The sequence below is a fragment of the Heptranchias perlo genome, unplaced genomic scaffold (genome assembly GCF_035084215.1).
Source record: "Heptranchias perlo isolate sHepPer1 unplaced genomic scaffold, sHepPer1.hap1 HAP1_SCAFFOLD_76, whole genome shotgun sequence".
NCBI lineage: Eukaryota > Metazoa > Chordata > Chondrichthyes > Hexanchiformes > Hexanchidae > Heptranchias > Heptranchias perlo.
The window spans coordinates 196308-221050 of NW_027139793.1; positions in this window are offsets into that span (position 1 = coordinate 196308).

A 24743-nucleotide genomic window follows, 5' to 3' on the forward strand; every position below is an offset into this window, starting at 1 on the left:
TATACAGACCCACAGTTCATATATAAACATCACACTCATATATACACACCCACAGTTCATATATAAACATCACACTCATATATGCAGACCGACAGTTCATATATAAACATCACACTCATATATACACACCCACAGTTCATATATAAACATCACACTCATATATACACACCCACAGTTCATATATAAACATCACACTCATATATACACACCCACAGTTCATATATAAACATCGCACTCATAGATACACACCCAAAGTTCATATATAAACATCATACACATATACACACACCCACAATTCATATATAAACATCACAGTCATAAAAACACACCCACAGTTAATATATAAACATCACACTCATATCTACACACCCACAGTTCATATATAAACATTGCAATCATATATACACACCCACATTTCATATATAAACATCACACTCATATATACACACCCACAGTTCATATATAAACATCACACTCATATATACACACCCAAAGTCCATATATAAACATCACACTCATATATACACACCCACAGTTCATATATAAACATCACACTCATATATACACACCCACATTTCATATATAAACATCACACTCATATATACACACCCACAGTTAATATATAAACATCACACTCATAAATACACACCCACAGTTCATATATAAACATCACACTCATATATACACACCCACAGTCCATATATAAACATCGCACTCATATATACACACCCACAGTTCATATATAAACATCACACTCATATATGCACACCCACAGTTCATATAAAAACATCACACTCATATATACACACCCACATTTCATATATAAACATCACACTCATATATACACACCCACAGTTAATATATAAACATCACACTCATATATAAACACGCACAGTCCATATATAAACATCACACTCATATACACACACCCACTGTTCATATTTAAACATCACACTCATATATACACACCCACAGTTCATATCTAAACATCACACTCATATACACACACCCACAGTTAATATATAAACATCACACTCATATATACACACCCACAGTCCATAGATAAACATCACACTCATATATACACACCCCAGTTCATATATAAACATCACACTCATATATACACACCCAATTCATATATAAACATCACACTCATAGAAACACACCCACATTTCATATATAAACATCACACTCATATATACACACCCACAGTTCATATATAAACATCACACTCATATATACACACGCACAGTTCATATATAAACATCACACTCATATATGCAGACCGACAGTTCATATATAAACACAACACTCATATATACACACCCACAGTTCATATATAAACATCACACTCATATATACACACCCACAGTTCATATATAAACATCACACTCATATATACACACCCACAGTTCATATATAAACATCGCACTCATAGATACACACCCAAAGTTCATATATAAACATCATACACATATACACACACCCACAATTCATATATAAACATCACAGTCATAAAAACACACCCACAGTTAATATATAAACATCACACTCATATCTACACACCCACAGTTCATATATAAACATTGCAATCATATATACACACCCACATTTCATATATAAACATCACACTCATATATACACACCCACAGTTCATATATAAACATCACACTCATATATACACACCCACAGTCCATATATAAACATCACACTCATATATACACACCCACAGTTCATATATAAACATCACACTCATATATACACACCCACAGTTCATATATAAACATCACACTCATATATACACACCCACAGTTCATATATACACATCACACAAATATACACACACCCACAGTCCATATATAAACATCACACTCATATATACACACCCACAGTTCATATATAAACATCACACTCATATATACACACCCACAGTCCATATATAAACATCACACTCATTTTTACACACCCCAGTCCATATATAAACATCACACTCATATATAGACACCCACAGTTCATATATAAACATCACACTCATATATACACACCCACAGTTCGTATATAAACATCACACTCATATAAACACACCCACAGTTTATATATAAACATTAGACTCACATATATGCACCCACAGTTCATATATAAACATCACACTCATATATACACACCCACAGTTCATATATAAACATCACACTCATATTTCCACACCCACAGTTCATATGCAAACATCACACTCATATCTATGCACCCACAGTTCATATATAAACATCGGAGTCATATATACACACCCACAGTTAATATATAAACATCACACTCATATGTACACACCCACAGTTAATATATAAACATCACACTCATATATACACACCCACAGTTAATATATAAACATCACACTCATATATACACACCCACAGTTCATATATCAACATCACACTCATATATATGCACCCACAGTTCATATATAAACATAGCACTCATATATATGCACCCACAGTTCATATATAAACATCACACTCATATATATGCACCCACAGTTCATATATAAACATCACACTCATATATACACACCCACAGTTAATATATAAACATCACACTCATATATACACATCCACAGTTCATATATAAACATCACACTCATATATACACACCCACAGTTCATATATATACATCACACTCACATATACACACCCACAGTTCATATATAAACATCACACTCATATGGACACACCCACAGTCCAGAGATCAACATCACACTCATATATACACACCCACAGTTCATATATAAACATCACACTCATATATACACACCCACAGTTCATATATAAACATCACACTCATATATACACACCCACAGTCCATATATAAACATCACACTCATATATATACATCCACAGTTGATATATAAACATCACACTCATATATACACACCGACAGTCCATATATAAACATCACACTCATCTATATACATCCACAGTTCATATATAAACATCACACTCATATATACACACCCACAGTTAATATATAAACATCACACTCATATATACACACCCACAGTTCATATGCAAACATCACACTCATATATACACACCCACATTTCATATATAAACATCACTATCATATATACACACCCACAGTTAATATATAAACATCACACTCATATATAAACACCCACAGTCCATATATAAACATCAAACTCATATACACACACCCACAGTTCATATAGAAACATCACACTCATATATACACACCCACAGTTCATATATAAACATCACACTCATATATACACACCCACAGTTCATATCTAAACATCACACTCATATACACACACCCACAGTTAATATATAAACATCACACTCATATATACACACCCACAGACCATATATAAACATCACACTCATATATACACAGCCGCAGTCCATATATAAACATCACAATCATATATGCACACCCACAGTTCATATATAAACATCACACTCATATATACACACCCCAGTCCATATATAAACATCACACTCATATATACACACCCACAGTCCATATATAAACATCACACTCATATATACACACCCACAGTTCATATATAAACATCACACTCATATATACACACCCACAGTCCATATATAAACATCACACTCATATATACACACCCCAGTCCATATATAAACATCACACTCATATATACACACCCACAGTTCATATATAAACATCACACTCATATATACACACCCACAGTTCATATATAAACATCACACTCATATATACACACCCCAGTCCATATCTAAACATCACACTCATATATACACACCCACAGTTCATATATAAACATCACACTCATATATACACACCCACAGTTCATATATAAACATCATACTCATATAAACACACCCAAGTTTATATATAAACATCACACTCACATATATGCACCCACAGTTCATATATAAACATCACACTCATATATACACACCCACAGTTAATATATAAACATCACACTGATATATACACACCCACAGTCCATATATAAACATCGCACTCATATATACACACCCACAGTTCATATATAAACATCACACTCATATCTATGCACCCACAGTTCATATATAAACATCACACTCATATATACACACCCACAGTTAATATATCAACATCACACTCATATATACACACCCACAGTTCATATATAAACATCACACTCATATATACACACCCACAGTTCATATATAAACATCACACTCATATATACACACCCACAGTTCATATATATACATCACACTCACATATACACACCCACAGTTCATATATAAACATCACACTCATATGGACACACCCACAGTCCAGAGATAAACATCACACTCATATATACACACCCACAGTTCAGAAATAAACATCACACTCATATATACACACCCACAGTTCATATATAAACATCACACTCATATATACACACCCACAGTCCATATATAAACATCGCACTCATATATACACACCAACAGTTCATATATAAACATCACACTCATAAGTACACACCCACAGTTCATATATAAACATCACACTCATATACACACATCCACAGTTGATATATAAACATCACACTCATATATACACACCGACAGTCCATATATAAACATCACACTCATATATACACACCCATAGTTCATATATAAACATCACACTCAGAGATACACACCCACAGTCCATATATAAACATCACACTCATATATACACACCCCAGTTCAAAGAAAATATCACACTCATATATACACACCCACAGTTAATATATAAACATCACACTCATATATACACACCCACAGTCCATATATAAACATCGCACTCATATATACACACCCACAGTTCATATATAAACATCACACTCATATCTATGCACCCACAGTTCATATATAAACATCACACTCATATATACACACCCACAGTTAATATATCAACATCACACTCATATATACACACCCACAGTTCATATATAAACATCACACTCATATATACACACCCACAGTTCATATATAAACATCACACTCATATATACACACCCACAGTTCATATATATACATCACACTCACATATACACACCCACAGTTCATATATAAACATCACACTCATATGGACACACCCACAGTCCAGAGATAAACATCACACTCATATATACACACCCACAGTTCAGAAATAAACATCACACTCATATATACACACCCACAGTTCATATATAAACATCACACTCATATATACACACCCACAGTCCATATATAAACATCGCACTCATATATACACACCAACAGTTCATATATAAACATCACACTCATATGTACACACCCACAGTTCATATATAAACATCACACTCATATATATACATCCACAGTTGATATATAAACAACACACTCATATATACACACCGACAGTCCATATATAAACATCACACTCATATATACACACCTACAGTTCATATATAAACATCACACTCAGAGATACACACCCACAGTCCATATATAAACATCACACTCATATATACACACCCCAGTTCAAAGAAAATATCACACTCATATATATGCACCCACAGTTCATATATAAAAATCACACTCATATATATACACCCACAGTTCATATATAAACATCTCACTCATATATACACACCCACAGTTCATATATAAACATCACACTCATATATACACACCCACAGTCCATATATAAACATCACACTGAAATATAAGGACCCCAGTTCATATATAAACATGGCACTCATATATATACACCCACAGTTAATATATAAACATCACACTCATATATACACACCCACAGTCCATATATAAACATCACACTCATATATACACACCCACAGTTCATATATAAACATCACACTCATATATACACACCCACAGTTAATATATAAACATCACACTCATATATACACACCCACAGTTCATATATGAACATCACACTCATATATACACACCCACAGTTCATATATAAACATCACACTCATATATACACACCCCACTCCATATCTAAACATCACACTCATATATACACACCCACAGTTCATATATAAACATCACACTCATATATACACACCCACAGTTCATATATAAACATCATACTCATATAAACACACCCAAGTTTATATATAAACATCAAACTCACATATATGCACCCACAGTTCATATATAAACATCACACTCATATATACACACCCACAGTCCATATATAAACATCGCACTCATATATACACACCCACAGTTCATATATAAACATCACACTCATATCTATGCACCCACAGTTCATATATAAACATCACACTCATATATACACACCCACAGTTAACATATCAACATCACACTCATATATACACACCCAGAGTTCATATATAAACATCACACTCATATATATGCACCCACAGTTCATATATAAACATCGCACTCATATATATGCACCCACAGTTCATATATAAACATCACACTCATATATATGCACCCACAGTTCATATATAAACATCACACTCATATATATGCACCCACAGTTCATATATAAACATCACACTCATATATACACACCCACAATCCATATATAAACATCACACTCATATATACACACCCCAGTCCATATATAAACATCACACTCATATATGGACACCCACAGTTCATATATAAACATCACACTCATATATACACACCCACAGTTCGTATATAAACATCACACTCATATATACACACCCACAGTTCATATATAAACATCACACTCATATATACACACCCACAATCCATATATAAACATCACACTCATATATACACACCCCAGTCCATATATAAACATCACACTCATATATGGACACCCACAGTTCATATATAAACATCACACTCATATATACACACCCACAGTTCGTATATAAACATCACACTCATATAAACACACCCACAGTTTATATATAAACATTGCACTCACATAAATGCACCCACAGTTCATATATAAACATCACACTCATATATACACACCCACAGTTAATATACCAACATCACACTCATATATACACACCCACAGTTCATATATAAACATCACACTCATATATACACACCCACAGTTCATATATAAATATCACACTCATATATACACACCCACAGTTCATATGCAAACATCACACTCATATATACACACCCACATTATATATATAAACATCACACTCATATATACACACCCACAGTTAATATATAAACATCACACTCATATTTCCACACCCACAGTTAATATATAAACATCACACTCATATATACACACCCACAGTTCATATATAAACATCACACTCATATCTATGCACCCACAGTTCATATATAAACATCGCACTCATATATACACACCCACAGTTAATATATAAACATCACACTCATATATACACACCCACAGTTAATATATAAACATCACACTCATATATACACACCCACAGTTAATATATAAACATCACACTCATATATACACACCCACAGTTCATATGTAAACATCACACTCATATATATGCACCCACAGTTCATATATAAACATCGCACTCATATATAAGCACCCACAGTCCATATATAAACATCACACTCATATATACACACCCACAGTTCATATATAAACATCACACTCATATATACACACCCACAGTTCATATGCAAACATCACACTCATATATACACACCCCAGTCCATATCTAAACATCACACTCATATATACACACCCACAGTTCATATATAAACATCACACTCATATATCCACACCCACAGTTCATATATAAACATCACACTCATATATACACACCCACAGTTTATATATATACATCACACTCACATATACACACCCACAGTTCATATATAAACATCACACTCATATGGACACACCCACAGTCCATATATAAACATCGCACTCATATATACACACCCACAGTTCATATGCAAACATCACACTCATATATACACACCCACATTTCATATATAAACATCACACTCATATATACACACCCACAGTCCATATATAAACATCGCACTCATATATACACACCAACAGTTCATAGATAAACATCACACTCATATATACACACCCACAGTTCATATATAAACATCACACTCATATATATACATCCACAGTTGATTTTATGAACATCACACTCATATATACACACCGACAGTCCATATATAAACATCACACTCATATATACACACCTACAGTTCATATATAAACATCACACTCAGAGATACACACCCACAGTCCATATATAAACATCACACTCATATATACACACCCCAGTTCAAAGAAAATATCACACTCATATATATACACCCACAGTTCATATATAAAAATCACACTCATATATATACATCCACAGTTCATATATAAACATCACACTCATATATATACACCCACAGTTCATATATAAACATCGCACTCACATATACACACCCACAGTTCATATATAAACATCACACTCATATATACACACCCACAGTTCATACATAAACATCTCACTCATATATACACACCCACAGTTCATATATAAACATCACACTCATATATACACAACCACAGTCCATATATAAACATCACACTGAAATATAAGAACCCCAGTTCATATATAAACATGACACTCATATATACACACCCACAGTCCATATATAAACATCACACTCATATGTACACACCCACAGTTCATATATAAACATCACACTCATATATACACACCCACAGTTCATATATAAATATCTCACTCATATATACACACCCACAGTTCATATATAAACATCACACTCATATATACATAACCACAGTCCATATATAAACATCACACTGAAACATACACACCCCAGTTCATATGTAAACATCACACTCATATATACACACCCACAGTTAATATATAAACATCACACTCATATATACACACCCACAGTCCATATATAAACATCACACTCATATATACACACCCACAGTTCATATATAAACATCACACTCATATATACACACCCACAGTCCATATATAAACATCACACTCATATATACACACCCCAGTCCATATATAAACATCACACTCATATATACACACCCACAGTTCATATATAAACATCACACTCATATATACACACCCACAGTTCATATATAAACATCACACTCATATATACACACCCCAGTCCATATCTAAATATCACACTCATATATACACACCCACAGTTCATATATAAACATCACACTCATATATACACACCCACAGTTCATATATAAACATCATACTCATATAAACACACCCAAGTTTATATATAAACATCACACTCACATATATGCACCCACATTTCATATATAAACATCACACTCATATATACACACCCACAGTTAATATACAAACATCACACTCATATATACACACCCACAGTCCATATATAAACATCGCACTCATATATACACACCCACAGTTCATATATAAACATCACACTCATATCTATGCACCCACAGTTCATATATAAACATCACACTCATATATACACACCCACAGTTAATATATCAACATCACACTCATACACACAAACCCACAGTTCATATATAAACATCACACTCATATATACACACCCACAGTTAATATATCAACATCACACTCATATATACACACCCACAGTTCATATATAAACATCGCACTCATATATATGCACCCACAGTTCATCTCTAAACATCACAATCATATATATGCACCCACAGTTCATATATAAACATCACACTCATATATATGCACCCACAGTTCATATATAAAAATCACACTCATATATACACACCCACAGTTAATACATAAACATCACACTCATATATACACACCCACAGTTCATATATAAACATCACACTCATATATACAGACCCACAGTTCATATATAAACATCACACTCATATATACACACCCACAGTTCATATATAAACATCACACTCATATATACACACCCACAGTTCATATATAAACATCACACTCATATATACACACCCACAGTTCATATATAAACATCACACTCATATATACACACCCACAGTTCATATATAAACATCACACTCATATAGAAACACCCACAGTCCATATATAAACATCACACTCATATATATACACCCAAAGTTCATATATAAACATCTCACTCATATATACACACCCACAGTTCATATATAAACATCACACTCATATATACACACCCACAGTCCATATATAAACATCACACTCATATATACACACCCACAGTCCATATATAAACATCACACTCATATATACACACCCACAGTTCATATAAAAACATCACACTCATATATACACACCCACAGTCCATATATAAACATCACACTCATATATCCACACCCACAGTTCATATATAAACATCACACTCATATATACACACCCACAGTTCATATATATACATCACACTCACATATACACACCCACAGTTCATATATAAACATCACACTCATATGGACACACCCACAGTCCATATATAAACATCGCACTCATATATACACACCCACAGTTCATATGCAAACATCACACTCATATATACACACCCACATTTCATATATAAACATCACACTCTTATATACACACCCACAGTCCATATATAAACATCGCACTCATATATACACACCAACAGTTCATATATAAACATCACACTCATATATACACACCCACAGTTCATATATAAACATCACACTCATATATATACATCCACAGTTGATATATAAACATCACACTCATATATACACACCGACAGTCCATATATAAACATCACACTCATATATACACACCTACAGTTCATATATAAACATCACACTCAGAGATACACACCCACAGTCCATATATAAACATCACACTCATATATACACACCCCAGTTCAAAGAAAATATCACACTCATATATATACACCCACAGTTCATATATAAAAATCACACTCATATATATACACCCACAGTTCATATATAAACATCACACTCATATATATACACCCACAGTTCATATATAAACATCGCACTCACATATACACACCCACAGTTCATATATAAACATCACACTCATATATACACACCCACAGTTCATACATAAACATCTCACTCATATATACACACCCACAGTTCATATATAAACATCACACTCATATATACACAACCACAGTCCATACATAAACATCACACTGAAATATAAGAACCCCAGTTCATATATAAACATGACACTCATATATACACACCCACAGTCCATATATAAACATCACACTCATATATACACACCCACAGTTCATATATAAACATCACACTCATATATACACACCCACAGTTCATATATAAATATCTCACTCATATATACACACCCACAGTTCATATATAAACATCACACTCATATATACATAACCACAGTCCATATATAAACATCACACTGAAACATACACACCCCAGTTCATATGTAAACATCACACTCATATATACACACCCACAGTTAATATATAAACATCACACTCATATATACACACCCACAGTCCATATATAAACATCACACTCATATATACACACCCACAGTTCATATATAAACATCACACTCATATATACACACCCACAGTCCATATATAAACATCACACTCATATATACACACCCCAGTCCATATATAAACATCACACTCATATATACACACCCACAGTTCATATATAAACATCACACTCATATATACACACCCACAGTTCATATATAAACATCACACTCATATATACACACCCCAGTCCATATCTAAACATCACACTCATATATACACACCCACAGTTCATATATAAACATCACACTCATATATACACACCCACAGTTCATATATAAACATCATACTCATATAAACACACCCAAGTTTATATATAAACATCACACTCACATATATGCACCCACAGTTCATATATAAACATCACACTCATATATACACACCCACAGTTAATATACAAACATCACACTCATATATACACACCCACAGTCCATATATAAACATCGCACTCATATATACACACCCACAGTTCATATATAAACATCACACTCATATCTATGCACCCACAGTTCATATATAAACATCACACTCATATATACACACCCACAGTTAATATATCAACATCACACTCATATATACAAACCCACAGTTCATATATAAACATCACACTCATATATACACACCCACAGTTAATATATCAACATCACACTCATATATACACACCCACAGTTCATATATAAACATCGCACTCATATATATGCACCCACAGTTCATCTCTAAACATCACACTCATATATATGCACCCACAGTTCATATATAAAAATCACACTCATATATACACACCCACAGTTAATACATAAACATCACACTCATATATACACACCCACAGTTCATATATAAACATCACACTCATATATACAGACCCACAGTTCATATATAAACATCACACTCATATATACACACCCACAGTTCATATATAAACATCACACTCATATATACACACCCACAGTTCATATAAAACATCACACTCATATATACACACCCACAGTTCATATATAAACATCACACTCATATATACACACCCACAGTTCATATATAAACATCACACTCATATAGAAACACCCACAGTCCATATATAAACATCACACTCATATATATACACCCACAGTTCATATATAAACATCTCACTCATATATACACACCCACAGTTCATATATAAACATCACACTCATATATACACACCCACAGTCCATATATAAACATCACACTGAAATATACACACCCCAGTTCATATGTAAACATCACACTCATATATACACACCCACAGTTAATATATAAACATCACACTCATATATACACACCCACAGTCCATATATAAACATCACACTCATATATACACACCCACAGTTCATATATAAACATCACACTCATATATACACACCCACAGTCCATATATAAACATCACACTCATATATACACACCCCAGTCCATATATAAACATCACACTCATATATACACACCCACAGTTCATATATAAACATCACACTCATATATACACACCCACAGTTCATATATAAACATCACACCCATATATACACACCCACAGTTCATATATAAACATCACACTCATATAAACACACCCACAGTTTATATATAAACATCACACTCACATATATGCACCCACAGTTCATATGTAAACATCACACTCATATATACACACCCACAGTTAATATATAAACATCACACTCATATATACACACCCACAGTTCATATATAAACATCACACTCATATATACAAACCCACAGTACATATATAAACATCGCACTCATATATACACACCCAAAGTTCATATATAAACATCACACACATATTTCCACACCCACAGTTCATATGCAAACATCACACTCATATATACACACCCACATTTCATATATAAACATCACACTCATATATACACACCCACAGTTAATATATAAACATCACACTCATATATACACACCCACAGTTCATATAAAAACATTACACTCATATATGTACATCAACAGTTCATATATAAACATCACACTCATATATACACACCCACAGTTAATATATAAACATCACACTCATATGCACACACCCACAGTTAATATATAAACATCACACTCATATATACACACCCACAGTCCATATATAAACATCGCACTCATATATACACACCCACAGTTCATATATATACATCACACTCATATATACACACCCACAGTTCATATATAAACATCACACTCATATATACACACCCACAGTTCATATAAAAACATCACACTCATATATACACACCCACAGTTCATATATAAACATCACACTCATATATACACACCCACAGTTCATATAAAAAATCACACTCATATTTCCACACCCACAGTTCATATATAAACATCACACTCATATATACACACCCACAGTTCATATATAAACATCACACTCATATATACACACCCACAGTTCATATAAAAACATCACACTCATATATACACACCCACAGTTCATATATAAACATCACACTCATATATACACACCCACAGTCCATATATAAACATCACACTCATATATACACACCCCAGTCCATATATAAACATCACACTCATATATACACACCCACAGTTCATATATAAACATCACACTCATATATACACACCCACAGTTCATATAAAAACATCACACTCATATATACACACCCACAGTTCATATATAAACATCACACTCATATATACACACCCACAGTTAATATATAAACATCACACTCATATATACACACCCACAGTTCATATAAAAACATCACACTCATATATACACACCCACAGTTCATATATAAACATCACACTCATATATACACACCCACAGTTAATATATAAACATCACACTCATGTATACACACCCACAGTCCACATATAAACATCTCACTCATGTATACACACCCACAGTTCATACATAAACATCACACTCATATAGACACACCCACAGTTCATATATAAACATCACACTCATATATACACACCCACAGTTCATATATAAACATCACACTCATATATACACACCCACAGTTCATATCTAAACATCACACTCATATATACACACCCACAGTTAATATATAAACATCACACTCATATATACACACCCACAGTCCATATATAAACATCACACTCATATATACACACCCACAGTCCATATATAAACATCACACTCATATATACACACACACAGTTCATATATAAACATCACACTCATATATACACACCCACAGTCCATATATAAACATCACACTCATATATACACACCCCAGTCCATATATAAACATCACACTCATATATACACACCCACAGTTCATATATAAACATCACACTCATATATACACACCCACAGTTCATATATAAACATCACACTCATATATACACTCCCCAGTCCATATATAAACATCACACTCATATATACACACCCACAGTTCATATATAAACATCACACTCATCTTTACACACCCACAGTTCATATATAAACATCACCCTCATATGAACACAACCACAGTTTATATATAAACATCACACTCACATATATGCACCCACAGTTCATATGTAAACATCACACTCATATATACACACCCACAGTTAATATATAAACATCACACTCATATATACACACCCACAGTTCATATATAAACATCACACTCATATATACTAACCCACAGTCCATATATAAACATCACACTCATATATACACACCCACAGTTCATATATAAACATCACACTCATATATACACACCCACAGTTCATATAAAAACATCACACTCATATGTGCACACCAACAGTTAATATATAAACATCACACTCATATATACACACCCACAGTTAATATATAAACATCACACTCATATACACACACCCACAGTTAATATATAAACATCACACTCATATATACACACCCACAGTCCATATATAAACATCGCACTCATATATACACACCCACAGTTCATATATAAACATCACACTCATATATACACACCCACAGTTCATATATAAACATCACACTCATATATACACACCCACAGTTCATATATAAACATCACACTCATATAGAAACACCCACAGTCCATATATAAACATCACACTCATATATATACACCCACAGTTCATATATAAACATCACACCCATATATACACACCCACAGTTCATATATAAACATCACACTCATATAAACACACCCACAGTTTATATATAAACATCACACTCACATATATGCACCCACAGTTCATATGTAAACATCACACTCATATATACACACCCACATTTCATATATAAACATCACACTCATATATACACACCCACAGTTAATATATAAACATCTCACTCATATATGCACACCCACAGTTCATATATAAACATCACACTCATATATACACACCCACAGTCCATATATAAACATCACACTGAAATATACACACCCCAGTTCATATGTAAACATCACACTCATATATACACACCCACAGTTAATATATAAACATCACACTCATATATACACACCCACAGTCCATATATAAACATGACACTCATATATACACACCCACAGTTCATATATAAACATCACACTCATATATGCACACCCACAGTCCATATATAAACATCACACTCATATATACACACCCCAGTCCATATATAAACATCACACTCATATATACACACCCACAATTCATATATAAACATCACACTCATATATACACACCCACAGTTCATATATAAACATCACACCCATATATACACACCCACAGTTCATATATAAACATCACACTCATATAAACACACCCACAGTTTATATATAAACATCACACTCACATATATGCACCCACAGTTCATATGTAAACATCACACTCATATATACACACCCACAGTTAATATATAAACATCACACTCATATATACACACCCACAGTTCATATATAAACATCACACTCATATATACAAACCCACAGTACATATATAAACATCGCACTCATATATACACACCCACAGTTCATATATAAACATCACACTCATATATACACACGAACAGTTCACATGCAAACATCACACTCATATATACACACCCACATTTCATATATAAACATCACACTCATATATACACACCCACAGTTAATATATAAACATCACACTCATATATACACACCCACAGTTCATATAAAAACATTACACTCATATATGCACACCAACAGTTCATATATAAACATCACACTCATATATACACACCCACAGTTAATATATAAACATCACACTCATATACACACACCCACAGTTAATATATAAACATCACACTCATATATACACACCCACAGTCCATATATAAACATCGCACTCATATATACACACCCACAGTTCAGAAATATACATCACACTCATATATACACACCCACAGTTCATATATAAACATCACACTCATATATACACACCCACAGTTCATATAAAAACATCACACTCATATATACACACCCACAGTTCATATATAAACATCACACTCATATATACACACCCACAGTTCATATAAAAAATCACACTCATATTTCCACACCCACAGTTCATATATAAACATCACACTCATACATACACACCCACAGTTCATATATAAACATCACACTCATATATACACACCCACAGTTCATATAATAACATCACACTCATATATACACACCCACAGTTCATATATAAACATCACACTCATATATACACACCCACAGTCCATATATAAACATCACACTCATATATACACACCCCAGTCCATATATAAACATCACACTCATATATACACACCCACAGTTCATATATAAACATCACACTCATATATACACACCCACAGTTCATATAAAAACATCACACTCATATATACACACCCACAGTTCATATATAAACATCACACTCATATATACACACCCACAGTTCATATATAAACATCACACTCATATATACACACCCACAGTTCATATAAAAACATCACACTCATATATACACACCCACAGTTCATATATAAACATCACACTCATATATATGCACCCACAGTTCATATATAAACATCGCACTCATATATACACACCCACAGTTAATATATAAACATCACACTCATGTATACACACCCACAGTCCACATATAAACATCTCACTCATGTATACACACCCACAGTTCTTACATAAACATCACACTCATATAGACACACCCACAGTTCATATATAAACATCACACTCATATATACACACCCACAATTCATATATAAACATCACACTCATATATACACACCCACAGTTCATATCTAAACATCACACTCATATATACACACCCACAGTTAATATATAAACATCACACTCATATATACACACCCACAGTCCATATATAAACATCACACTCATATATACACACCCACAGTCCATATATAAACATCACACTCATATATACACACACACAGTTCATATATAAACATCACACTCATATATACACACCCACAGTCCATATATAAACATCACACTCATATATACACACCCCAGTCCATATATAAACATCACACTCATATATACACACCCACAGTTCATATATAAACATCACACTCATATATACACACCCACAGTTCATATATAAACATCACACTCATATATACACTCCCCAGTCCATATATAAACATCACACTCATATATGCACACCCACAGTTCATATATAAACATCACACTCATCTTTACACACCCACAGTTCATATATAAACATCACCCTCATATGAACACACCCACAGTTTATATATAAACATCACACTCACATATATGCACCCACAGTTCATATGTAAACATCACACTCATATATACACACCCACAGTTAATATATAAACATCACACTCATATATACACACCCACAGTTCATATATAAACATCACACTCATATATACTAACCCACAGTCCATATATAAACATCACACTCATATATACACACCCACAGTTCATATATAAACATCACACTCATATATACCCACCCACAGTTCATATGCAAACATCACACTCATATATACACACCCACATTTCATATATAAACATCACACTCATATATACACACCCACAGTTAATATATAAACATCACACTCATATATACACACCCACAGTTCATATAAAAACATCACACTCATATGTGCACACCAACAGTTCATATATAAACATCACACTCATATATACACACCCACAGTTAATATATAAACATCACACTCATATACACACACCCACAGTTAATATATAAACATCACACTCATATATACACACCCACAGTCCATATATAAACATCACACTCATATATACACACCCACAGTTCATATATATACATCACACTCATATATACACGCCCACAGTTCATATACAAACATCACACTCATATATACACACCCACAGTTCATATAAAAACATCACACTCATATATACACACCCACAGTTCATATATAAACATCACACTCATATATACACACCCACAGTTCATATAAAAAATCACACTCATATATACACACCCACAGTTCATATATAAACATCACACTCATATATACACACCCACAGTTCATATAAAAACATCACACTCATATATACACACCCACAGTTCATATAAAAACTTCACACTCATGTATACACACCCACAGTTCATATATAAACATCACACTCATATATACACACCCACAGTTCATATAAAAACATCACACTCATATATACACACCCACAGTTCATATATAAACATCACACTCATATATACACACCCACAGTTAATATAAAAACATCACACTCATATATACACACCCACAGTTCATATATAAACATCACACTCATATATATGCACCCACAGTTCATATATAAACATCACACTCATATATATGCACCCACAGTTCATATATAAACATCGCACTCATATATACACACCCACAGTTAATATATAAACATCACACTCATGTATACACACCCACAGTCCACATATAAACATCTCACTCATGTATACACACCCACAGTTCATACATAAACATCACACTCATATAGACACACCCACAGTTCATATATAAACATCACACTCATATAGACACACCCACAGTTCATATATAAACATCACACTCATATATACACACCCACAGTTCATATCTAAACATCACCCTCATATATACACACCCACAGTTAATATATAAACATCACACTCATATATACACACCCACAGTCCATATATAAACATCACACTCATATATACACAGCCGCAGTCCATATATAAACATCACACTCATATATTCACACCCACAGTCCATATATAAACATCACACTCATATATACACACCCACAGTTCATATATTAACATCACACTCATATATACACACCCACAGTCCATATATAAACATCACACTCATATATACACACCCACAGTTAATATATAAACATCACACTCATATATACACACCCACAGTTCATATAAAAACATTACACTCATATATGCACACCAACAGTTCATATATAAACATCACACTCATATATACACACCCACAGTTAATATATAAACATCACACTCATATACACACACCCACAGTTAATATATAAACATCACACTCATATATACACACCCACAGTCCATATATAAACATCGCACTCATATATACACACCCACAGTTCATATATAAACATCACACTCATATATACACACCCACAGTTCATATATAAACATCACACTCATATATACACACCCACAGTTCATATAAAAACATCACACTCATATATACACACCCACAGTTCATATATAAACATCACACTCATATATACACACCCACAGTTCATATAAAAAATCACACTCATATTTCCACACCCACAGTTCATATATAAACATCACACTCATATATACACACCCACAGTTCATATATAAACATCACACTCATATATACACACCCACAGTTCATATAAAAACATCACACTCATATATACACACCCACAGTTCATATATAAACATCACACTCATATATACACACCCACAGTCCATATATAAACATCACACTCATATATACACACCCCAGTCCATATATAAACATCACACTCATATATACACACCCACAGTTCATATATAAACATCACACTCATATATACACACCCACAGTCCATATATAAACATCACACTCATATATACACACCCCAGTCCATATATAAACATCACACTCATATATACACACCCACAGTTCATATATAAACATCACACTCATATATACACACCCACAGTTCATATATAAACATCACACTCATATAAACACACCCACAGTTCATATAAAAACATCACACTCATATATGCACACCAACAGTTCATATATAAACATCACACTCATATATACACACCCACAGTTAATATATAAACATCACATTCATATACACACACCCACAGTTAATATATAAACATCACACTCATATATACACACCCACAGTCCATATATAAACATCACACTCATATAGACACACCCACAGTTCATATATATACATCACACTCATATATACACACCCACAGTTCATATATAAACATCACACTCATATATGCACACCCACAGTTCATATAAAAACATCACACTCATATATACACACCCACAGTTCATATATAAACATCACACTCATATATACACACCCACAGTTCATATAAAAACATCACACTCATATATACACACCCACAGTTCATATATAAACATCACACTCATATATACACACCCACATTTCATATAAAAACATCACACTCATATATACACACCCACAGTTCATATAAAAACTTCACACTCATATATACACACCCACAGTTCATATATAAACATCACACTCATATATACACACCCACAGTTCATATAAAAACATCACACTCATATATACACACCCACAGTTCATATATAAACATCACACTCATATATGCACACCCACAGTTAATATAAAAACATCACACTCATATATACACACCCACAGTTCATATATAAACATCACACTCATATATACACTCCCCAGTCCATATATAAACATCACACTCATATATACACACCCACAGTTCATATATAAACATCACACTCATATATACACACCCACAGTTCATATATAAACATCACACTCATATAAACACACCCACAGTTTATATATAAACATCACACTCACATATATGCACCCACAGTTCATATGTAAACATCACACTCATATATACACACCCACAGTTAATATATAAACATCACACTCATATATACACACCCACCGTTCATATATAAACATCACACTCATATATACAAACCCACAGTCCATATATAAACATCGCACTCATATTTTCACACCCACAGTTCATATATAAACATCACACTCATATATACACACCCACAGTTCATATGCAAACATCACACTCATATATACACACCCACATTTCATATATAAACATCACACTCATATATACACACCCACAGTTAATATATAAACATCACACTCATATATACACACCCACAGTTCATATAAAAACATCACACTCATATATGCACACCAACAGTTCATATATAAACATCACACTCATATATACACACCCACAGTTAATATATAAACATCACACTCATATACACACACCCACAGTTAATATATAAACATCACACTCATATATACACACCCACAGTCCATATATAAACATCGCACTCATATATACACACCCACAGTTCATATATATACATCACACTCATATATACACACCCACAGTTCATATATAAACATCTCACTCATATATATGCACCCACAGTTCATATATAAACATCACACTCATATATATGCACCCACAGTTCATATATAAACATCACACTCATATATACACACCCACAGTCCATATATAAACATCACACTCATATATACACAACCACAGTTCATATAAAAACATCACACTCATATATACACACCCACAGTTCATATATAAACATCACACTCATATATACACACCCACAGTTCATATAAAAACATCACACTCATATATACACACCCACAGTTCATATAAAAACTTCACACTCATATATCCACACCCACAGTTCATATATAAACATCACACTCATATATACACACCCACAGTTCATATAAAAACATCACACTCATATATACACACCCACAGTTCATATATAAACATCACACTCATGTATACACACCCACAGTTAATATAAAAACATCACACTCATATATACACACCCACAGTTCATATATAAACATCACACTCATATAAACACACCCACAGTTTATATATAAACATCACACTCACATATATGCACCCACAGTTCATATGTAAACATCACACTCATATATACACACCCACAGTTAATATATAAACATCACACTCATATATACACACCCATAGTTCATATATAAACATCACACTCATATATACAAACCCACAGTCCATATATAAACATCGCACTCATATATACACACCCACAGTTCATATATAAACATCACACTCATATATACACACCCACAGTTCATATAAAAACTTCACACTCATATATACACACCCACAGTTCATATATAAACATCACACTCATATATACACACCCACAGTTCATATATAAACATCACACTCATATAAACACACCCACAGTTTATATATAAACATCACACTCACATATATGCACCCACAGTTCATATGTAAACATCACACTCATATATACACACCCACAGTTCATATGCAAACATCACACTCATATATACACACCCACATTTCATATATAAACATCACACTCATATATACACACCCACAGTTAATATATAAACATCACACTCATATATACACACCCTCAGTTCATATATAAACATCACACTCATATATACACACCCACAGTTCATATGCAAACATCACACTCATATATACACACCCACATTTCATATATAAACATCACACTCATATATACACACCCACAGTTAATATATAAACATCACACTCATATATACACACCCACAGTTCATATAAAAACATCACACTCATATATGCACACCCACAGTTCATATATAAACATCACACTCATATATACACACCCACAGTTAATATTTAAACATCACATTCATATACACACACCCACAGTTAATATATAAACATCACACTCATATATACACACCCACAGTCCATATATAAACATCGCACTCATATATACACACCCACAGTTCATATATATACATCACACTCATATATACACACCCACAGTTCATATATAAACATCACACTCATATCTCCACACCCACAGTTCATATAAAAACATCACACTCATATATACACACCCACAGTTCATATATAAACATCACACTCATATATACACACCCACAGTTCATATAAAAACATCACACTCATATATACACACCCACAGTTCATATATAAACATCACACTCATATATACACACCCACAGTTCATATAAAAACATCACACTCATATATACACACCCACAGTTCATATAAAAACTTCACACTCATATATACACACCCACAGTTCATATATAAACATCACAGTCATATATACACACCCACAGTTCATATAAAAACATCACACTCATATATACACACCCACAGTTCATATATAAACATCACACTCATGTATACACACCCACAGTTAATATAAAAACATCACACTCATATATACACACCCACAGTTCATATATAAACATCACACTCATATAAACACACCCACAGTTTATATATAAACATCACACACACATATATGCACCCACAGTTCATATGTAAACATCACACTCATATATACACACCCACAGTTAATATATAAACATCACACTCATATATACACACCCATAGTTCATATATAAACATCACACTCATATATACAAACCCACAGTCCATATATAAACATCGCACTCATATATACACACCCACAGTTCATATATAAACATCACACTCATATATACACACCCACAGTTCATATAAAAACTTCACACTCATATATACACACCCACAGTTCATATATAAACATCACACTCATATATACACACCCACAGTTCATATAAAAACATCACACTCATATATACACACCCACAGTTCATATATAAACATCACACTCATATATGCACACCCACAGTTAATATAAAAACATCACACTCATATATACACACCCACAGTTCATATATAAACATCAAACTCATATATACACTCCCCAGTCCATATATAAACATCACACTCATATATACACACCCACAGTTCATATATAAACATCAC